This window comes from Poeciliopsis prolifica, unplaced genomic scaffold (assembly GCF_027474105.1).
Source record: "Poeciliopsis prolifica strain line A6 unplaced genomic scaffold, Auburn_PproV2 SCAFFOLD006, whole genome shotgun sequence".
NCBI lineage: Eukaryota > Metazoa > Chordata > Actinopteri > Cyprinodontiformes > Poeciliidae > Poeciliopsis > Poeciliopsis prolifica.
The window spans coordinates 1,803,472-1,820,073 of record NW_026562381.1 but is presented as its reverse complement, the minus strand read 5'-3'; the positions used below and the strand labels follow the sequence as shown (position 1 = coordinate 1,820,073).

At 36.2% G+C, this 16,602-nt stretch overlaps 1 protein-coding gene across 4 annotated transcripts in view; it reads left to right on the top strand.

Annotated features, from left to right (window-relative positions):
- The window catches only part of LOC129360438 (ETS-related transcription factor Elf-4-like), a 58,826-nt gene that overhangs the window by 9,914 nt on the left and 32,310 nt on the right, over positions 1-16,602 (top strand). The window contains exon 1 of one of the 4 annotated variants that reach the window (XM_055030659.1): positions 6,651-7,072. The exons of the other annotated variants lie outside the window; for them this stretch is intronic. The gene's annotated coding sequence lies outside the window, so the exon portion shown is untranslated. Of the gene's footprint in view, positions 1-6,650; positions 7,073-16,602 lie in introns of those variants that run through there. 4 annotated transcript variants of the gene reach the window in all.

Here is a 16,602-nt window from a genome sequence, read left to right as displayed (position 1 = left end):
TGTTTCTGCAGTGCAGGATATTATAATCAAGGCTAATGGTAATAGCATATACTCCAAAGCAGGGGTGTTGAAACTTGTTGTCATATGGGGCAATATTCTTGAGTCAGAAGAACTTGAAGGCCAAGAAAATAAAATCAAAAACTAAAATCAGGCAAATAAAGTTGTTTTTTTTGTGCAGCACACAGATGGTAACCCAAAAATTAAAACATGATTTTGCATGTTTGTCATATTGGAAGATATGGATCAAATTTTCACATTTTTTGGAGGCTTGATTAAACAAATGCATACTCAACTATGAGAACAGTACTTGGATCACTTTCTTTTATGACTAGGCAATCCATAGCAGTATATTGCGAGAGACATAGACATGCGATCAATATCAATTTGAGGAATAATGAGCCGAAACTACAGCATTGCTGTTTTTTTTTTTGTTTGTTTTTTGTTTGCGTGATCAACAAAAAAAACACAAATAGTCTTCGTTTATTACACCTGCATGAGAAGCAGCTTGATGTGGTGAATGACGTAACACGGCGATTCGTCTGACTGACGGCAGTTCAAATGGCCCTCAGAGGTGAGACGTTCAGGTTGTGGATTCTTGGCCTGCTCCTTGTCTTTCATTATTGATGTGATGCTGTCTGCATGTGTGTGAATGTGGAATGAGAAGCAGTAAACCCAATACTATCTCATCTCTGTTTATAAAAACTACAGCATGGTGGATTTTTAAACATATTTACAGGCTTTCAGGTTTATTGATACAACAAACTGGAGCGTAAAAAAAACTGTTGAAATTTTCTGAATTTTTTAGACATGCCACTTAAACTTCTACTTGTTGTCTTGTTATAACCACAAACCTTCAGGGATTTTATTAGATTGGGATTTTATGTGAGAGCCCATTACAAAGTAGTGCATAATTGTTAAGGTGGACTGGAAATGCCAGATGTTCTGTTATCTTTTTTTTGCGTGATTATTTTTGTGTTTCTTTTTTTTCAGTAAATGTTTTACGATCACATGCATTGATTTTATGGTGGCACTTTAGAATATTTTTATACATATTTGGAATTTTTCAATAATTCTTAGAGAATCTTTAGTGACACTTGAAAATTTATGTTCACAATTCAATTGAACTTGAGCTAATTTAGCAAAAAATTTGAATTGTCTGTTTTTGGACGTTGAAACTTTGTGAATACATACCAAGAAAACATTCTGCTGTAATCGCAGTGAGAGGATTTCTGAATACAAACCCAGAACACACTTTTCAGATTAAAAAAAAAACAAGTCACTGACCTTGTTTCTAGTACAAATATCTGAGTAAATTTGAAATAAAACAAAACTAACTTACAAGTACCTTTTAGTGAAGATATAGGAGCATGTTTTATATCAATAATTGATCAATATTGATGAAAAAATACTAGTTTCACTGACAGATTGTTCACTTATAACAAGATAATTTCCCCTTGTTTTTAGTGAACTAAAACTGGGTTGCTAGGTGACGGGCTGGGCTCGGATGGCGTTGCTAGGTAACACGGCCAGTGGAAGTAGCAATGGCGTCATTTTTTACGCAGGAAAAATGTCTTTAAATAATGGAACAAATTTTTATTAATATTGAAGATTATTTACTTTTGTCTTTCTGAAAAGTTACCTGAAAATGATTGTGTCTTGTTTCAAGTGTACTAAAATATATGCACTAGAATTAAACTAAAAATATTTGGCGACATTTTGGGATTTTTGCAATAAAAAAAATATTTTAAAAAACATTTACACTTTCCTTCCACTGTCTAATGTTGCAGCTCTGTCATAAAATCCCACTAAATTACAAAACGTTTGCTTTAACATGTGAAAATGTTTCTATATCCTTGAATTGATTTGCATATTTGTGCATTATTCATATCGCAGCGTACTGTCAGCTTGGTCAGGTAAGCCGAACGCTGCCGCAGGCATGTGATCTTTGCATCGCTCTCTGCTCAGAGGTGCTAATGAATGATTCACTCTGCTGAATGTTGTCTTTTTTCCAGTGATTCCCACACACACAGCTCCTTGTTGGGTCTCTCTATCTGCAGTCCTGCTCCATCAGCACACTGAATCATCTCAGCTCAAGACTAAACTAAGCACAGTCACTGTCCGAGAATGATAAACCATATCACACCACAAGCTGCCGGATTGCTGAACCAACCAGATTGTTGTAACAAAATCGGCTGGCATGCTGCGTAGCTGTTTGACCTTCAATCTCCTACAATAATCTGGAATTGAAAATTGAATAATTTTTACCCCATCAGCGAGGTGAGGTGAAATATTTTGACCTCTTTTGGGGTCTCCTGTATGATCCACCTGTGTCTCATTGGACTGCCTCATCTAACTGCCTCGGTAGAAATATGTTTTGAGCGCTGTGACCTCTGAGCTGCACAGATACAAACGCCCCCATATCTCACACTGAAGGAGCTCCTCCTGATATCTGGAAGCTTGTTGAGAGTTGTAGTGTTTACCAAAACTCTCTGCTTGGGAATTAAATTTATGTGTCAGCTTGAAGCTCAGAAGTTTGTCTGAAACAGAGCAAAGTCTCAGGAAGAGGAAGCACTGAATTTTCGGCTTATTTCAGGGATACTTTTAAGAATAAATATGAGTTCAAAATAAAATCAAATTTTTTTTAAATATCAGATCCAATTTTAATCAAATTTTTTCTCTCTCCTTCTTTTATGAAAGAGAAATTGCAAATGAGAGAAAATATTTTCAAAAAATGACTAAACTGGTTTAAACCTACAGATGTATATGTCTTCCTGTTATTATGCTGTACTTTACCTGAGTAAAGCGCTTTTTGTCTTTTTCTTTTATGTTGTTTTGGGCACCAAAACTGATTCCAGCCTTGGGGCCCTTGTTTTCTTAAATCCGGCCCTGCTTCCTCTTCATTCATGCATTACTTTACGTTGAACTGTCACTTACATTTCTTATAACTTGTGTTGAAGTCTGTGGTTGATTTGGAAGAAAAGGCATTGAAGAATAAACAGCTACATCCAGATGCTTTATTAAAAACTCATTTTAATAATCTTTCCATCTGAATTTGGCTCCCAAAAATGGCTCTTATTTGTGTTGATAAAATTAAGCCGTTTTTTCCTCTTTGGTTTTCTGTTTACTGACGGCCTCTGCTATTCACAGCAAGAGTAACATGTGAGCTGATTTTCATTCTTTTGCAGCAAAGGACAGGTGTGTCCTCTCAGGTAGTCTGCACATTCACACGTCTCTGCACTGATCGCACATCAAGGCTCGCTCTTTGTCTGCTCTGGTTGGTACGAGAACAAAGTAGAACAAAAATGCAGCGTGTGATACAGAGCTTTTTGTGATTTCACACAGAGGTTGAGTTTCATTTTATCCCACTGACATGTCTCCAGGCAAAAGCAATTTGAACATCTTCACTTTTATTGCTGTTCTCACCCCCAACATTCAGCAGAGATGGAATTTGTTGTGCTAATGGGGGGATTACAAAGGATAACTTGGAAGGGTTGTAAATCTGTGGCAGATAAAGAGTCATTTTTCTGTTGTGTGTTTTTTTTTTTAATTATGAAAAAAATGTGGGAGTTTACTCCAGATTTGGTTTAGTGTGTGTGCAAACTACTGACCATGAGGCTATTAAGTCTTAATAATGTTCTGCTGCTTTTGCATAGTTTCCAAAAATATTCTTGATGTCTGAGGAATTTTTTTCCTTTGCGTGTTTCTTTATTCATCCAACACAAATATTTCCACTTACAAATTTAAAAAAACGAAACAAACCAAATGAGTGAATGAATTTGGCATTATTAATATTCTTTTTTTCACTCTCCACACTGTATAATTTTATTCTAGTTTCTACTGCAAACATCTTCGTACATTTGAAATAAGACAAAACTAACTTTCAAGTATCTTTTTGGCAAAATATAAGAGCTTGTTTTAAATCAATGAGTGATTATGTGGTGAAATAATCTGTCAGTGAAACTAGAACTTCTTCTTTAATCAATATTTGGGAATTATTGACTTAAAACAAGCTCTTATATTTTCCTAAAAAGGCTCTTGGAAGTTAGTTTTGACTTATTTCAAGTGTACTTATATATTTAGACTGAAAATTAGACCAAAACACTTGGTGAGATTTTATGTTTTTCACTGTGGATGTTTTAAATGTTGGCTTTTTTGTAATATTTCACCTGATTGTGGTGTGGCTGGTAGATCAGAATAACATACCGTAAACATATCAAAACAATCATTAATGTAGCAAATGAATCACCTACGACAATTATTACATATATGGATAACAGATGGATCAATAATCCCTTTGAAAATGCAGTCACAATGTAAAATAAAAAATCATCCATACTTTTCAAACTGCTTAAAATTGATATGCCTGTAAATATCTAAATGGCTTTTAAACATAATCAAGACATTTTGCTTTGACTTCTCTGTATTTCTTAAATATGATGATGCTATTTACTGAAAGACCAACACACTCAGATCAGAGCTGTAATCAAGTCAAAACTGGGCAAAACCCCCCAAACATTTTGCATTTATGACAAAAAATAAATTCTGTACAGCTTCTAACTCCTCAAGTGGCTTTCAGCTTCACATGGTTGAAATTATGTAAAAAATAAAATAAAATCTCCTACTGATCGCCTTTTTCTATATAATTATTAATCAGTTAATCCAAAAAAATCAAGAGATTATTTTTGCAGCAGCTGATTGATGCATCAATGCATCAATTAGCTGCGTTGATGTCAAGTGGAGCAGAAAGGTCTGAGCTTTTCACACGTTGATGTTAGAAATATGTTTTTTGCTACAAAATGATCATTAATTAAGGCAATGAAATATTTGTTTACTTATTTAAAAAAGGAATTAGGCTTTAAAATGTTTCTTACTTTGTTTAAAAAAGGCTTAAATAAAATATTGCAAATTGTTCCAATGTTTTTATCCGTTTAATCGGCAGGAAAATCAATGAAATAATCAATAGCTGCAGTGAGAGTTGAGGTGTTCGATATGTTAGTTTCTCTTTAAAAGTCGAGTTGTCTGTTCTTTCTCCACTTTACCAAATTAGGTGTAATGCCGTTATATAAATACTTCACTTCTGATTCTGTTAAATATAGTTTGTTCTTGCCGTGTGAAGATGCAGAGAGCGCTCAGCACACTGACCACAAGATCACCACTTCCTGTTTGCTTAAGTTCATTTCTGATGAAAGATTATTTTCATTATCTTCTACTATGTTAACTTTAACACAATATAATAGAAGCAATTTTCTTTTTTCTTTCTGATCACATTTCTGAATGTTTTATAGATCAAATATGAAAATTTGTTTTGGTAAACGTGGGGAAGAGAGACAGTTTGCTCCTCCTCTGTCTGTCAAGTGTTTCAGTTTTTACATATTTTCACAGTTTGTTGTTATTGCATGAAAGCAAAATGCTTTAAACTATCAGGAAAATATGTAAATTATTACAGTTTTCAGTAGATATAAAATTGCTTGCTACTTTATGAGGTTCAGCTGCAGGTTAATACCAATCAATCTGCAAATCAAGTATTCTGGCATAAAGATGTTCGAATTGGACATAAGAATGAGGAAGAAAAAGGATTCGCAAAAATAAATTGTCCAAATGTTGCCTGACGTCTGAGTCTCAGTTTCAGCGAAATATTCAGGCAGTAAAGAGAATTTGGTCTATTTGACATGAAACATGATCTTTTTTGTTCTCCAGTCCAGTTTTTTTGTTTTGTTTTACCCCTAATCTGGAATATTTTTTGTGCATCACTCATAATCCATGTCCACCTACATGTCTGGAGGAATAACAAACAGCATTCTGGGACACTTTAATGTTTTTGTGTGGATAAAAACAGGATTATAATAGTTTCTGGTAAATCAGTTAGTTTTAATTAGTTAGTTTTCAAATTTTTATAACTTTTTTTTTTGTTTAGTTTCTATTAGGTGTAGTAGTTTTAGTTTTTTCACACTTTGGTTCATTTTTGGATGCAGAATTCAAAGAGGTATAAATTATAAACCTATCCTTTTGGAATAAATCTGCTCCGCTAGTGAAACTCTGAGAGCAACAGAGATGCTTGTAATCCAACAAAAAAAAAAATTGGCGAGGAGACGAGCAGCACCACATTAGATTGTGATTGGCAGCGCTAAGACCCGCCTCCTCGCTCTGACTGGTTGTTTCTTGCACTGGGAGATCAATTTTATCACAGATTATCTATCTCACACCAAACTGTCAAACTATGTACAAAAATATATTTTTATAAACTCTACACAGTGCAACTTAGACAAAAATATTTTCAGTTTTTGTTATTTCTGTAGTTTTAGTTAATTTTATCAACTTTAATAGTAAGCTGGCCCATAGAAAATATATCTTTGGAAAATGGGTGCATAATAAAACTACATCACCAAACTGACTCATTTAATTGCTCAGAATGTCTTTTTCATATCGTAAAGGGAGAAAGCATTTATCTCTCTCATGCTGATTTTAATCACCTGCTTTGCCCTTATTGTTTGGTCAAAGTCTAAAGTCACGGCATACCTGTCTGATTGTTTACTTACACCTCCAGTACTCCTCTGCCTCTGCTGGAGGAACCCGTCGATCGTCTTTCAGCCCGTTCTAGGTGTGGCCTCCATGTTTGTCGTTTCTGCTCTTCCCTCCCCCCTCAGCCCTCATCCAATCCCCGCCATCAAGCACAACTCACCTGAAACCATTTGCATGCTCCTTGCTGATTGGCCAGGTGAAGGCCCTGCGCCTCAGGCCGTCTCTACCAATGGCGACCGCCCTGCGTGACTCATAGGGAGAGGACAAGTTGCTTCACTACACTTCTGCTTTTTTTCCTGTTTCAAACAGCAGCCATTGCATTGTCGTGTTTTTCCCCCCTCCTGTGTAATTTTTTTGTTTTGTCAGTGTGAGGAAGAGGTGTGGGTCTGGCCACTTCACGGCTTTAGGCACCTTTCCTCCTCATCTGAATACGTCTTGGATTATTCCCAGTTTCACCTTCTTGTTGTCTCTTTTTTTTTTCCAATGGTCGGTGCGATCGACTCTTGTTCGATCGCTATAATGGATCCTGTCATCCGAATCCAGTGTCTTTGAGGTCAGTTATGAACAACTGTCATGTGAACTTTTGCTTAGTCCGATAGTTGAAGCCGTTTTGGTCGTGATGTTTGAAGCCAATCTTCAGAAATTGATCAACATTTTTGTAAATTTAACATTTGTTTGTCATATTTGGGTTTAAATTGGGTGAATATTTGGTAACAGTCCCATTCAAAGCAGAAAAGAAGTTAATTTGACAAATGACTTTACAACATTTTTCAGTTACACACCTTGTCCTGTCACAGGTCTCTCAGGAGCTTTAACAAGTTATTCCAGTTCAACTGAAGAACCTCTCATTTTTTCCACGCTTACTTCTGTTTCACATCTTAATCATGGAAAAAGTGAAACGAATTTCACTGTTTTATGATCAATGTGGTTTACATTAAACCTAAGCTGCTTTATAGAAACTGTGTTTTTGAACTTTAACTCAAAAAAGGGTTACAAACTTGATTTTTTTTTTATTTGTGTTTGCACATTGTTTTCAGAAACTCTCTCAGCGATCTTTAACTGATATGCTTGTCTCTTGCATTTCTTTTACAAATTGTTGCCTTATAAGGGGTGTAGAAGCAAGGGCGGGAACAGAGTTTTGCAAGCCCCTGGACCAAACCCACATCTATTTTTCATGGTGTGTTAATCAGTAATTACTGACTAAACTGTCCTTTAGGTGGACGTAAAAAAGAGGCTTTTGTGTTTTCGCCTCCATCAGTTCGTTATGTGTAAAGCCGGTCATGCACTGCTTCATGCATCACATCTTAAGTTCACCAGAACAGAATGTCACTCTTCTTGTAACGTGGAAGGATGTCTTTTTGTGCTCACTGGAAAGTTTAAACTTTAGTCGTTTGCTTCCTCTTTTCTGTATGACCTCCTCCTGATCTGTGTTTTTTTTTTTTTTTTTACATTTACCCCCCTTTGAAACAAATGATTCTGCTTAACGTTTTTGAGAAGCTGTTTCTAAAAGTTGCTCCGAGCAGCAGAGATAAAAGCTTGCTTCCTGTTTCACCAGAAACCCAGTCTGCACTTAGGGGACCACAAAAAAACACAGTGTGCATGCTGGAGTAGTGCATAAACGTGCTTGCAGCCTGAGATGCATTCACACCCAATTCAGTTGGAGATGAAGCTGCTCAACTTTGGTTAAACATATTGAAAAAAGCTGAAAAGATTTTATTATTATTCTTTATCATTTTTATGAAAATGTTTGCTGAAATACACCTCTGGAAAAAATATAAGAGGCCACTTAAAATGATCAGTTTCTCTGATTTTACTTTTTACAGGTGTATATCTGAGTAAAATGAACATCGTTCTTTTATTCCATGAACTACTGACAACATGTCTGAAATTACAAGCAAAATGTTTGTATTTATATGCAGAAGATGAGAAACGGTCAAAATAACAAAAAGAAAACAAGTTAATGTTCATTTAGAAACAGCGATGCTAATGTTTTAACTCAGGAAGAGTTCAGAAATCAGTATTTGGTGGAATAACCAGGAGGATTTCAGTGCAGTGGTCTTTTTATTTTTTCCAGAGCTGTACTTGTTTTTCTGCAGCTCAGGGCTTTTTCAACTAGGAAAGAGAAAAAGTATTTATTCTGCATATTTATTCTCACACCCTTTAGCATTTGTGTGTGAATGACTCTGTTGTTGACCTGGTCTGACTTTGCATTTGTCCTACATTTCTCCTCTTTTCCCACCCTGATTTGTATTGTAAATGAGGCCTTCGTGCCTCACAGTATCACCTCAGACTAGCTGCTGTTTTGCGACACTGTGTGAATCTCATTTGGGGGCTGATAAGGAGCAGAAAGAAGTGGGACAGGGGACAGGATGGTAGCTTCAGGTTGGCTCTTCTTTCTTTACAAAGTCAACAAGTTTAGTCTGTAATTAGATCATTGGGGCTTGAGCAAGAGGATCGGGACGTTGCAAGAGGAGGTCCGTGATGAGGACGAGAGGAGGCGGGTTTTGCTGCGTTACTACAGTTTCAGTGTTTTGAGATATGTAAAAATGGAGGGATTATTGTGTTTTATGTTCCAGGCAGAAACTCTGAAAAGAATAAACAGTGTTTGTGTTCTGGTGGGACAAACATCAGCTGTGATAAATGCATGCAAACTATACATCCAACCTGTAAGAAATATGTAAATAAGCCTTGATTGCATGTGTTTTAAAACAGGTTCTGTTAGAAGCTTATAAGTATCTTACCTGTAGTAGATAATGCACCTGGTGTCTTCATTTAAGTCCAACCAAATAAATGTTCGTTGGACTCAAAAAACGTCTACTTCTACATTATAAATGCTGTTTTCAGAACATTTCAATAATTTGTCCATTCAGACATTTATATGGAAACCAGGTTTTTATTCATAGAAATGGAGGTATTGAGTTGTGCAGCACCAATGAGCGTCCTCTGTGAAACACTTACTGAATGTGCTCTAAAATGGGACGTATCAAACTGGAGGCCCGTGGGCCAGATCCGGCCCGCCAAAGCTATTTATGTGGCCCTCAAGACTCCAGAGGACCACTTAAATAGAACGTCAAGACAACAGTTGTGTGCTAAAATATTATTTTCTTAGTCAAATTAAATAAATTTTTGTCTTTGTAGTGCCAAATTACATAAAAATGTTTTTATATTTTTATTTAATTTTCTGAAGTACACAGAGAAGTACTTCTGAAGTCTGTAGTATTTTAGGGTTTCCTCCAAAAATCTAGCTAATCCTGGTGGTAGGGTTCGCTATGCCAGTCCACCAGTTCCCCACCATGTTTTTCTTTTTTTAAATATTAAAAGTTGACAGAAAATTTTGGAAGTAAGACATCAACAATAAAAAATGATCTGCTGAAGAAACTAATGTTTCATCCTATACAAACATAGCTTAACCTGACTTTGATACTACTGTTACTGGTGTATTAAAAAATTAATTTAAAATAAAGAAACAATGTTTAGCCTGGTTTGACTGTTTTAGAGTAACTGTCTCATAATGAATGAAGGTAACGTAAAAATGATTGATTTTAAATGAATGCTACATTATTGACTTTTCCACTACTTTACTTTTAGAATCTAACAGGAAGTCCATTGGTGGCACAATGACTCTAACCTCTGTTTCCTGTGAAAATAATCACTGGTTTCACTGTAAAAATCTAAATAAATGCCCCAATCCTACAGCAACGACTGTGCGAAGGTTTAAAGCCGTTTTAAGACCGTAGACGTTCACCTGCTTGGACAAGCTATTAGGTTCTGGCATCGATTAGTCTGTATTTATACTAAATGAAGATAATTATCTACTGCAGTTACCCACTTAGATTTTAACAGGAACTCATCGTCCCTCATTATCCCTTTAAGGCATGAAATAAATCTGAGCCGCCTCGTTCTGCCACATTAGAAATAATGTCATGAGGAGATTTTAGGTTGATAGTTTGGAGGACCTCAAGCTCTCTGGAAATTTCTTGATTTGCCTGGTGAAATAAGCTATAATTTATGAGAATACTACCGTTGTATTCACTTAAAATATACTTTTATGTAATACAGAAAAGGGAGAATTACTCGTAAAGCAACGCGTACGTTTTATACACAAACTTTTAAAAATTTTATAAACATCTAAATTTAGAGGTTGGTAAATATGTTTATTGTGCAGAATGTTTTTCTTTTTATAGAGAAACATGGTGATATATTAATAGCTAGTCATCTGAGAGTGTTGCATTTGTTCAGTTGACTGGCTGTGTTAAGCAACATGTGGGGGAGGGACTCCTAATCTTTGCATCAAATCTGTAGAAACCGTATTTCAGAGAACATTAGGCTATTTCATTTTGAGTTTCACTTCAAAATAATGGTAGATGATGATGCTCTTTTAAAGCTTACATCTTGAACTGTGAATTTATCTTTATTGAAAGTGAGTAGGCGTGTGCAGCAACAGGTAGGGGAGGGGCAGCTCTGCTTTTATTCTGTGTAGACTGCAAATTCTTAGAAAATCTGGTCACTTTTACTGAGAACTTGTTAAAAGGAGTGGAAACAATCTGTGAGAGTATTTTCCCACAACGTTTCGAAACCTCTGATGTTATTAGCTGCCACCCAACCCGACGTGTTGCCATGTTGGGCTTTTAGTGTCATTATAACATCCATTAATTTAGAATATTGAGTTGGAGACGAGACGTTTTCATGCTTTTGCTTATATTTGCCTTAGGCTGATCAGCTAAATAAAACTACCGCAATAACTCATTTCCACTCTGGTGAAGTCTGTAGAGCCATAATAGGTTGTTTATGGCCAGTTTTACAAGTTTTGAAAATCTCTTACTTGCTGTCAGGTGACCTGCAGGTCCAGCACATCAGCCCTGTAATTGAGGAGGCTCCAAGAAACCATCAGACTCATAGTGAAACTGCTTTATTTCCCTAGAGTACCTTATTTTTTGGTCAACGTATATGGAAAATATTAACATGAGAAAGTGTAACTCTGTTTTGCATGCCTCTTTAGAAGTTGTACTCTCTGCCTGAAATGGATTTTGGCCGAACAGTTGGAGAACTTGTAATGGGAAGTTTAATTCCTGTTTTTTTTTTTTTTAAATCTGGGTGGGGAAAGTTAATGTTTAACTTTCTCTTCTGCTTTAGCAGCTACTGTGCCTCTGAGCAAGGCACATTCTGTATCCAGTTGTGCATTTTAGCAGTCGGTACTGAGAGAAGCCCTCCCTTGATAAATAAAACTAAATTGATTGAGCAATGGTGTCTCCGTGTTGCAACCCTCTCATATTTGGAGCATGCTGGGACTGGCTGGCCTTTTTTTCAGTAATACACAGCTGTGATCATCAAATCTGAGGAATGCTTTATGAAGACAGACAAACCTGAGATATGCAGAGTATTTAGATTTTAGTCCATGATTCACTTCTTAAATCTTTCCCTTCAGAATTTTAATGGCTGTCTATATTGTTTTCTTCCTCCATCTTCAATGAATCTGAACTGAATAAGGATAGAAGGCTGAGATTTATCCTGTTGTTACAGTTTTTCTATGTTCTTAATTTTGTTAGAGGTCAATACAGTTATTTTTAAACACCGAAAATTTGTATTAGGAAATGTATTTATTGTGGAATTTATACCTTTGATAGGGTGACACAAAAGCAATACAATGGTTTTGTGTCTACTTTAACATTATCCTGTAAAGCTGTTAAATCAATAAAATTAGTGCTAAAATGGAGGGATGTGTGGCGCACAAAGAAAACATAACTATTCATTATAAAAGGTCTGACAAAAACCTCAATATAATTTGACTAAGATTATTTTGTCAAAAAAGGGAGCCAATATATGATGCTGAAGCTTATAACCGGTTTTAAAAAACGTTTAGCGATTAGCATAGCTAGCGCTGTTAGCATTGCTAGCGCTGTTAGCATTGCTAGCTATTACAGCAGCCTCTATGTTGATCTGTTGGGTTGTAAAATGTGAGAAACTCCCAACAGGCTGCTGGCATTTCCAAATCATGTTTAAAGTGATAAAAGTGAATAAAATAAATCTTTTTTGCTTCTCTGTTTAACTCTTGGAGTTGTTATTGTGACAACAACTTGCAGTTCTCCTAAATATAAATTAAATTGATTGAGCAATGGAGTACTCTCTATATTAAACAGAGAACTTTAATTTAAAGATTACAGATCTATGTATAGATATATCCACTCTAGGAATTACCTCATTATCAAGCGTGATGTTTATATTAGATTTTATAGATGGGCCACATCTCTATTTCTACTGTAATAAAAGCAGACTCTTTTCTTTATTCCTAAAGTATACTGACCTTATTCTAGTACAGATCATTAACTTCTTTCTTTATCTGTCTCAAATTTTCACTTTTGCTAGTGAAGATGTTTAGATAAAGATTAATATAAAGCCATCAGTAACTAAAAATTAAGCTTGTTTGCTGCACCTGTTGGGTTTTTTCATCTGGGTACATCGGTCAGGCTGAAACTCAGAGAAAGGTTTTGTGATTTTAGATTAAAAAAAGAGGGTCAAAATGCCCATAAATGAGATATATGGGACATTGTGACACACCTTTTTATGACTTTTTGTGGTTATGTAATGCTTCTGTGAGAGCAAAGGGTATTGAGGTAGTTATGTGAAACTTTAAATTGGGTATTGTATAATCTTAGTTTTAATCAAAGGCATTTACTCAGAATAATGTTTCAGACAAGTGAAGGATCCTAGGCTGAAAAATAAAAAGTTTTCTTCTTAGGTGAGGTGCAAACAAGACAATAAAAACCACAAAACAGACAGTTTTTCATACCTTTTTAATTTTATACGTCATCAACCTGGAGGTCGTATATGTTTATCCACTATGATTTGCTTGCAGCATTTGCGTGGGTGAAGGCAGGTTTATTTCATCCCAGATCAAAGCAACATGCAGAGCATCATAAAAATTTCCTTTACAGATCTTTGTTCAACTCTGTCTTCAAGCGAGTCATTTGCTACTGCATTGGGTGTAGAAATATGATGTATTTATACCTTTATGCTTGCTTTTCTGAAGTGGCCTGAAAACACATCCATGGTGCAGTGTTGTTCTTTCCAATTATGTGGTTCCACCCTGCATGAGGTGACGTCATGCAGAAATCCACTCCCGTGTGCGAGATGTGTGTGTGAACATAAAACTGACTTATTAGGACTGAAATAGGTTTTATCTTGTGCTGATTTAAACAATGTGTGGTACAGAACGATCTGTTTTGATCTAAGCACAGAGGAAAATTGATTTCCCACATGTTTTCCAGACATTCTTGTCCCAGACATCCAGCTGCAGTGATGTCTGTCTGCAAGCATCAGCAGCAGATTCTCATATGGAAAACCTGCCATGTTCATGGCTCCAAACTGTGTATTTATCAATTAAATGTTTATCTTTACGCTCAACTTTAACTACACATTTTTTCATAAGACTTGCCTCTAAAACTATAACGATGTGGGTGACTTGTAAATGTTTTATTTAGTTTGACGTTTCTCTGCAGTAATATTTAAAGAGGACAGTTCTTTTTGATGTGAATGCATGAACACAATGGCTTTAAATAACTCCTATATCAGAAATTGCACTGCTTTCACGCTGCATTTTAAGTGAGTCTCTTTTGCATGCTGCAGTAATTTTTTCAGGAAAATGCACATAAAAACAATGCGACATACAAATTGTACAAGCTGCAAACTGTCCTATATTTATTTACATTCTGCAGAACTGATGTTTTCTTTTACAATATTCCTGAGAAAGGATAAGTTGGATGTAGAATAGCATTTTATTTTAGCTTCTGACTTAGTAGAAATACAGTTCCGTGCTATTAACAATTTACTTATTTTTGTATTTAAAAAAAAAAAAATACAAGTTTTTTATAGTTATGTTGGCTTTCACACATAGGCTACATAAAAAAATGTAGATAAACCAAATTTGGTTGAAGTGTTTAGCATGGTGTGCTTTTTATAGAGTGACACCAGTTTAAGATGCGTGGCTTTTAAACAGCATTATCTTTTCTTTCCAAATGATGACTGTCAATGTTTTTCATGACCAACAATATTCCAAATTGACAAACTTGTTTGTTTTTTATTTGAAAGTAAAGCTGGACAATAAATCAATAATGGTATATATTGTGATAAGACACATGATCAGTAGAGATAAATTATAGATCTGATGGTATATTCAATATATACAATATTCACTGAACTCTGATTGAGAGCTGCACAGCATGTAGGCCTTGGAGGAAAGGCTTCATCTGCTCCACGTCTCACAGCCAGCCAATCAAAGTTGGTGGAATTAATGAACTCACTCACTCTGTGGTTACCTAGCAACTCACTCACTCTGTGGTTACCTAGCAACACGTTGTTAGTAAACTACCGCAGCAGCAGTTTCAGGTTTTCCTCTAATTGCTTAAAAATGAAAAATGAGTTTTTGTGTTGGTTACTGGGATTTTCTGTACTGGTAGAAGCAGTTTGAGGCCCACCTGCTTTCTCTTTGCCGTACTGCAGGACCTGCTTTACAGCCCTCTCCCTCTGTGTTCCCAAGCAACAGCCACTCCCTGTTTACCTTTGCGTTTTTGCATTGTGATTCTCATCAGGATAACACAACCTCAGCCCCTCTGGAGACCGACTGTCGGGCCTCTTTATTCAAAGTAGCACCAAAGGATAAACTGAATCCTTACGTCCGTCTTCCTGAAAACTGTCACATTTGGTTGAACTCATGTTCTTATCTTTTGCCTGCTTCTCGTGTAATTACTGTACATCCTTAATATGGTGGAACAATACTGCAGTGTAAATATGTTGTTATATGAAGCCCGCTCACCACTTCTGTGTCTAAACAGGTAGTTTATTGTCCTCCTCTCCTGCACCCATGCTGCACCTTCCTCATCGGCTGGCGATCATAAAAAAGAATATTTCATAAAGCTTTCTCAAATATTGACCGACTCAGGCAGACTGTCCTTCTGCTTCCTGCTCACGTCTCAAACACTTCTCCATATAAGTAACATAAGCCATTGTTTGATGTGTGCGGGATTAAATTTGTTGGCCTACAGACCAAATTTGAGAAAACATTTAAAGCTGCAATATGTAACTTTTTCAAAGAATGTTATGACAGTTTGTTATCAAACAGATAATCTGTGAAAAGATCGATCTCCTCCACTTCTCCTCTGAGCTGCTCTTGTCATGTGAAGAAATGCACTGCTCCCGACCAAAAACAACCAATCAGAGCCCAGAGGAGGATCTTTGCGCAACCAATCAATCTCATGTACTTGCTGCTAAAGGTGCTAATGGTGGAGAAACAACTTACTGCTACCAGAAAAGCATTTATCTCACATCATTGGTGGCCATGCTGACTAGCTTAGCATTCACAACATGTTATGCTAGCTGCAGCCGTCACATGAGATTGTGATTGACAGCACTAAGACTTGTCTCTGGGCTCGATTGGTTGTTCCTAGTTAGCACTGGGAGAGGAATTTTTTTTTCACACATATTCTATTATTATTATATTCCACAAATATTTTTTACATATTTGTTCAAACAGTGACAGTTTGAACAAATATGTAAAAAATACAGTTTCATAAAAGCTACTTACTTCAGCTTTAAATCAGACTTGAGTGCCTGAATTAGAAATAACATCGTAATCCATAAAGAATGCAACCCTCACGGTCATTAGTTTCAGTCACATTGCTGTGCAAGTTTTTCCTCTGCTTGTGTTTTAAAATATGCATCTGGTATCTCAAATGCAGTGACTCCGCACTTCTGTGCTCAGATCCTGGAACGGGCCACATTTACTGGCATCAAGATTAGATAGAAATGTTGGAGAGTGACACCGGACACCACACTGACCCAGTATCCAATTGTGTGAAATCAGATAAGACTTAAGTCTTGGAGGGGAGCTGGGCTGTCTCAGAGCGAGTGGGCCTACCTGTGAGGCTTCACCAGTGATCAGATGGGAAGTGCTGATTAACTTATTATAAGTTCTTAAACTGAAACATGAGCTGCAGACGTTTTAAGAACAGCTCTGCAAAAGGTGTAAACCGCTGTTTAACTTTTCAACTAGTCCTGGCCAGAGTGAGATACTGAGTGTCTGATGACCTT